Source organism: Tupaia chinensis, unplaced genomic scaffold, assembly GCF_000334495.1.
Source record: "Tupaia chinensis unplaced genomic scaffold, TupChi_1.0 Scaffold000140_1, whole genome shotgun sequence".
Lineage (NCBI taxonomy): Eukaryota > Metazoa > Chordata > Mammalia > Scandentia > Tupaiidae > Tupaia > Tupaia belangeri.
The window spans coordinates 5,926,579-5,932,715 of record NW_006159610.1 but is presented as its reverse complement, the minus strand read 5'-3'; positions in this window follow the sequence as shown (position 1 = coordinate 5,932,715).

Sequence of the window (6,137 nt, the reverse complement as noted above, 5' to 3'; positions counted from 1 at the left end):
AAATTTCTACTGGCAATTGCCACGGTATGGTAAGGTTAAATTTATCCTGAGAGCCACAAAGGTTATTGGAAATGTGTCCCTTAAATCATTGTAGCAAACATATTGCAGTACTTCAAGTGGAGAAATATAAATGTAGATTTTTAGAAATGAGTCGAAGGTTTTCGTTCCATATACACTGAAGTCCTGTCAGTATCATTTTTCTTACTTTGTTCACTGGTCAATTTCAATTGTTCGCGTATCCAATCTTGTGCGGCATAATGACATTTCAGTCAATGCCAGATCACATGCACAATGGCAGTCCCATAAAAGTGTAATAGACTGTAGCGTGCAGCCTAGGTGTGTAGCTGGCTATACTATCTAGGTTTGTATAAGTATACCCATGATGCCCACACAATGATAAAATCACATAGTGATGTTGGTCAGAACATACCCCTGTCATTAGCTGATGATTGTATATAGTTATATAGTTCATGTTTATCAGAATTCTTTTTTTTTAATTGTATTAATTGTCATTATTTTATTTTTTCAGTTGGCCAGAGAGAGACAGAGAGGGAGAGGGAAAGTGAGAAAGCAAGCCTCCAGGTCCAGGACTCAAACCACAGTCAGGCATGTGGGAGTCCAGCCGCCTTAACTACCACACCACCTGCCGGCCCCCATGTTTATCAGAATTCTTTAAATTACATTTGCTATCTGAAACACTGAAAGACCATGATACTTTCTAACTTTTTTTCCCCCATAGGGTGCATGAGCTTACTGGAAGAGAGAGTGAGAGAAGAGAGAGGGAAAGTGAGAAATCACCCCCAAGGAGGGTTGGCCACAGTGCAATCCCTTCACCTCCATTCTTCTCTCAGGATTTTGGGCACATAGACACATACACCTGGCATTATTTTTCAAGTCTTCAGGTTCGGAATTTGAACTGTGGCAGGGCATGTGGGAGTCCAGCACCTTACCACCACATCACCTGCTGGCCCCTTCTGTCAGTATTTTAAACATTCTTTTACAGATGGTATTGTTGTATTGTTGTACTGTTCCACCGTATCAAATATAGAGAAAAGAAAATTGGGGCTAGTAGTTAAGAGGGCTGGATCCTACATGGCAGAGCACGGGGTTTGACTTACCTCTGGGATCACTCCTGGTGCACCTCTGTGTGCATACATGCCCCCAAATCCAGACAGGATGGAAAAATGGAGGAGAAAGAATTGCGGCATGACCACACCCTATTGAAAGGTGCTTTCTCTCCTCTCTCTGGCAGTGCACATGCCCTGTGGCAATTAAAAAAAAAAAGAAAATAATTGAATTAGAAATAGTTTTGGATCATAAATGTGATTTGCAGTTGAATGGAAATATCTTAATCCTTTTTCAGTAACATTGGTATTGGAGAATGGTCATAAGTACCATGGGACTCTGCAAATTATTTAGTAACAATGTGTTTTTCTGGGGGCTGGCAGCCGGCATGGTTGAGGGCACTAGACTCCCACATGGCCGACTATGGTTGGAGTCCTGGACATGGCAGCTTGCTTTCTCACTTTTCCTCTCTCTCTCTCTTTTGCTCTGGTTCTATCCCTCTGTGGCCAAATTAAAATAAGTAAAAATAACTAAATTAATTAAATAAAATAATTATTAAATTTTTTTCTTGGGCCAGCAGGTGGTATGGTGGTTAAATTGCTGAACTCCCACGTGGCTGACCTGGTTTGAGTCCCAGACCTGGTGACCTGCCTTCTCACTCTCCCTCTCTCTCTGTGCCTCTCTGGTCAAACTGAATAATAATAACAAATAAATACAATTAAATAAAATAATTCTTAAAAAATATTTTTTGCCCTAAATATCAATGCTCCCCTTGTCTTCAAAAGTGTATTAATTCCTTTGATGCTTTTAAGTGCATTATGTACACTGAATTTTTGTTCTTTCATTTTGCATATAACATTTTCCATATTTACCTAAATGATTATACCAAATTGGTAGTGAGAAAACAAATCTAAAAATGATTATTTTCAAAATTGTAACTTTGGCTGTGTTACAGAAAAATGTAACTATTAAATCACAATACTTTCTAGCAGAATATTATATTCTTGAGTTTCCAATGTCATATTTTCAGTTTGATGTTTTCATCATTTTTTCCAAAAGTGACTTCAAATATCTCTTTCCTAAAATTGTTTTCAGTAAACTTTAACACTGGTGCCAAAAAGCTGTTGTATGTTTGGAATAAAATTTTTAAAAAATGTGTAAGTCAATATAGACCATTTAATTTTTTCTTTCTTTTTTTTTCTTTTTAGGAATTTGCTGTTGTATCTCTTATGTTTTCCATATGTATTAGTAGCATTGTCTTATCACTGGTCATTTAAATTATTTTGTCTAAATTCCATTTTTGTAGGCATTCTGTTGATAATTGATATGGTCTGTGTCAATAAAACTTAGCTATCTTTTTCCCCAGGAAATTCTAGCCCAGGAAGATAAGGCTATAAACCAATAAATCAATAACTATCATTTACTTCAGGAAATTTCTACAAACCAATTTATCAAGGCAAACAGTTGCCTCATTGTGGCAATAGCTAGTCTTATCAAGAAAACGACATGCTCACCTGGGCAAACAGTCTTATCAGCGCAATAGTTTGTTACTCCAGACTTCTTTAAAGACTTAAGGAGTCCACCAATCCTAAACTATTACGTCACGAACTTTGTGCAGTCTCCACCAGTTCCCTGACTTAAAAAACTTGCTCACATCACCAGGCTCCAGAGCTTTCCCCTTCTGAGACATTATCAAGATCCTGTGAAGACGCCGGGCGTGTGTGCGTGCGTGCTTAAGATCCCAAGAGGAGAATGGAGAAGGGATTGCGGTGTGGCCATCCCCCCCATGGGGTGATTTCTCGCTTTCTGTCTGTCTCTCTCTGTCTTTCTGGTGAGTGCACGGTCCCTCTATCAAAAACCTCTCTGGGACCAGCAGCTAGCGTAATGGCTATGTCGCTGGATTCCCATGTAGTTGACTACGGTTCGTGTCCCGGACCCGGTGGCTTAAACTCACGCCAGGCGCGTGTGCGTGTGTGCCCAAGATCCCGAGAGGAGAATGGAGGAGAAGGGATTGTGGCATGGCCATTCCCCCTTGGGGGTGATTTCTCACTTTCTATCTCTCTGTCTGGCGAGCACATGTGCCCTATAGCAAAAACCTCTCAAAAAAACCCCCAAAAAACAAAAAACACCTCTCTGGAAAAGGAAAGAAAAGATGCTGTAAAGATGGCACTAGCTCACCGTGTTACCGGAACTCGACTCAAATCAGGTTCGCTTGCCCAAGCACTACACACCAAACTGTAGGCACAGAGTGTGATGAAGGAAAGGACAGCTTTATGGCAAGGCGCAAAGCAAGGAGAGCAGGCAGCTTAAGCTAAAAAACCTGGTCTTCCCAAGGTTTCCCACGGCATTTTTAAGAGCAAGATTAGGGGCAGGGGATCCCAGGCACCTGGCCAGTTCAATGACTGGTTTACGAGGCTGTGATCATCTCGTCATCCTTTTTGATCTGCTGGTCCTCAGGTAATTCAATTTCTCTTTCTGGGAGGAGGGGATCAAACAGTCCCTGGCTTCTTTCAGCTTTGAGGCTATGCAGTCAATGATCATTGTCCTGCAAATCATCTTACAATTTGTGTTACACATAATTTCTACATCTTAATTCCTACAGGTAAGAAGCTAATTTTTGTGACAAAGAAAAGAGGAAAGATGACAAGCTCCTTTTGGGAAAAATTCCTGTTGGTACATTAAAATGACAGATCATCTTTTACATAAGCATTGTTGGAGGAAGCTAGTCACTCATTACCATTCGAAGGCTGCTTTGTTTATGCTGAGCTGGGATATATTTTCAAACAATTACCCCAGAGAGGAGGTGGGTATAGCCAAAGTCTGGAGCCTTAAAAGTAACATCTACATTTAAATGGACCTCACCTGTCAAACAATTTGGATAGATACTTTTAGTTTTAATCAATTTTCTGTTTGGGAAATTACACTTAATTTTTTAATACCAAAGGGAAACTGAGGGCCTACCCCTTTTAGGGTCTCAGCTCGATTTGAATCCTCAGGGCTGTAAGTCTAGTAAACTTGTCTTCGCTCGACTTGCAGCTGATTCTGACCGTTTTTGTGAAAGAGTCAATATTATTAATAAAATATGTAGCTCTTTTTTTAGTCAGGTCATTTACTGAACAACCTCCCACAAAATATTTAACTACAATATATTTACCTTCTTTTTTTTTTTAATTGCAGAAGGCATGTTTATTCACTAGAGACCAAGATAGAGAGAGAGAGAGAGAGAGAGAGAGAGAGAAGGAGAAAGCACTCCCTAATGGGGTGTAGTCATCCTACAATCTCTCCTCCTCTTATCTTTCCATCCTGTCAGGATTTGGGGCATGAACACACATGCATCCAGTGATTTTTTTTTTTTTTTGGTGTGAGTGAATAGCTAGTAGAGGGTTTATTGAAAGAGAGGGAAGGAAGAACAGAGCTCGCAAGTGAGGAGCGGGTCCTGGAAAATGGTTGCTGAAGAGGCGCTGGGGTTGTTCTAAGTGGGTCTTGCTCATGCTTTCTCCCACCCCGACCCCATGGTGAGGGTCACATGCTGGATGGGTTTGGTCGTTCTCCTAATTTCGGAGTGGGTATGAAGAACTACCTGTTTGTAATCAGACAAACCATTGGAAAAGTGCACCCAGCGATAGGCTCCTAACACAAATGGCCTGCAGGGGGAGGAGAGAGGTCTTAATATAATTGGATAGGGTCCATATGACAAACAGGAAGGAACAATCAACTTGACTATGTGCATCCTTATGAAGACCAAGAGGGTCGTGTTGTTCCCTCACATGAGAAAATAATTTATTATTTATTTATTTTAGAGAGATTTTTGCTATAGGGTGTGTACACTCACCACAGAGACAGATAGATAGAAATCACACCCCAGGGGGATGGCCACGCTGCAATCCCTTCTCCTCCATTCTCCTCTCGGGGTCTTGGGCACACATGCACATGAGCCTGGTATGAGTTTTAAGCTGCCAGGTCTGGGACTTGAACAGTAGTAGGCCATGTGGGTCTAGCGACGTAACCACTGTGCCATCTGTTGGTTCCAGGACCTTAATTTTTCTCAGAAAGATAAGAGCCAAAGAGAGAACAGGGTCTCTAGGACACCAGATTCAGTTTTGGATTTGGCCCTCTTGGGGCTGTTAATGGTGTCCATAGTTGCCGTTAAATTCATAATCAGATGTCTTACACTTCTGGGGGCCACGTTAACCATGAATCTTGTATTCACATTGTCCATCATTTCTGTACATCCTGTCTGTCGTATGATTCAAGGCACAAATCTGGGGAGACTTGCTAACTTAGAGCATGCTTGGAATGCACCTCAACCCAGTGAGGATTGATAGGTGACACACAACACTGCAACGTGGCGCCAAGGAATACAACACTTAAGCAGGCACCCCAAAGGGTCAGTAAAAAACTTTTCATTTCTTCTTTTTTTTTTTTTTTAAAGAATGATCTTATTTAAGGGCCATCAGGTGACATAGTGGTTAAGGACACTGGACTGCCACATGGCTGGCTGTGGTTTGAGTCCCGGACCTGGCAGCTTACTTTCTCACTTTTCCTCTCTCTCTCTCTCTCTCATTCTGTCCCTCTCTAGTCAAATTTAAAAGAATAAAGTACATGGGGCTGGCAGGTGGTGTGGTGGTTAAAGGCTCTGAACCCCCTCATGGCTGACTGCGACTCAAGTACCAGACCTGGCAGTTTGCTTTCTCACTTTCTCTCTCTCTCTCCATTCTCCTCTTTTTCTCTCTCTGTCTCTGGTCAAATTAAAATAAATGAATAAATAAAGTTAAGTAAAATAATTCTTAAAAAATAAAGTTGAATAAAATATCTTTTTAAATTTATTTTATTCAACTTTATTATTTTAAATTTTTTAAATTTATTTTTATTTATTTATTTACATTCATTCACTGTACATCATTATAACATACAAAATGAGATTTTTCTATTCACAGTACACTGTATATTGGCTCAATCAAGCACATCAACATATGTGTTATTGTCAACATATGTGTTATTGTCAACACATAATTTTCCATTTCTTGTTTTCTGTATATTTTGCCTTTTTTCCCCATCCTTGATTCCCTATC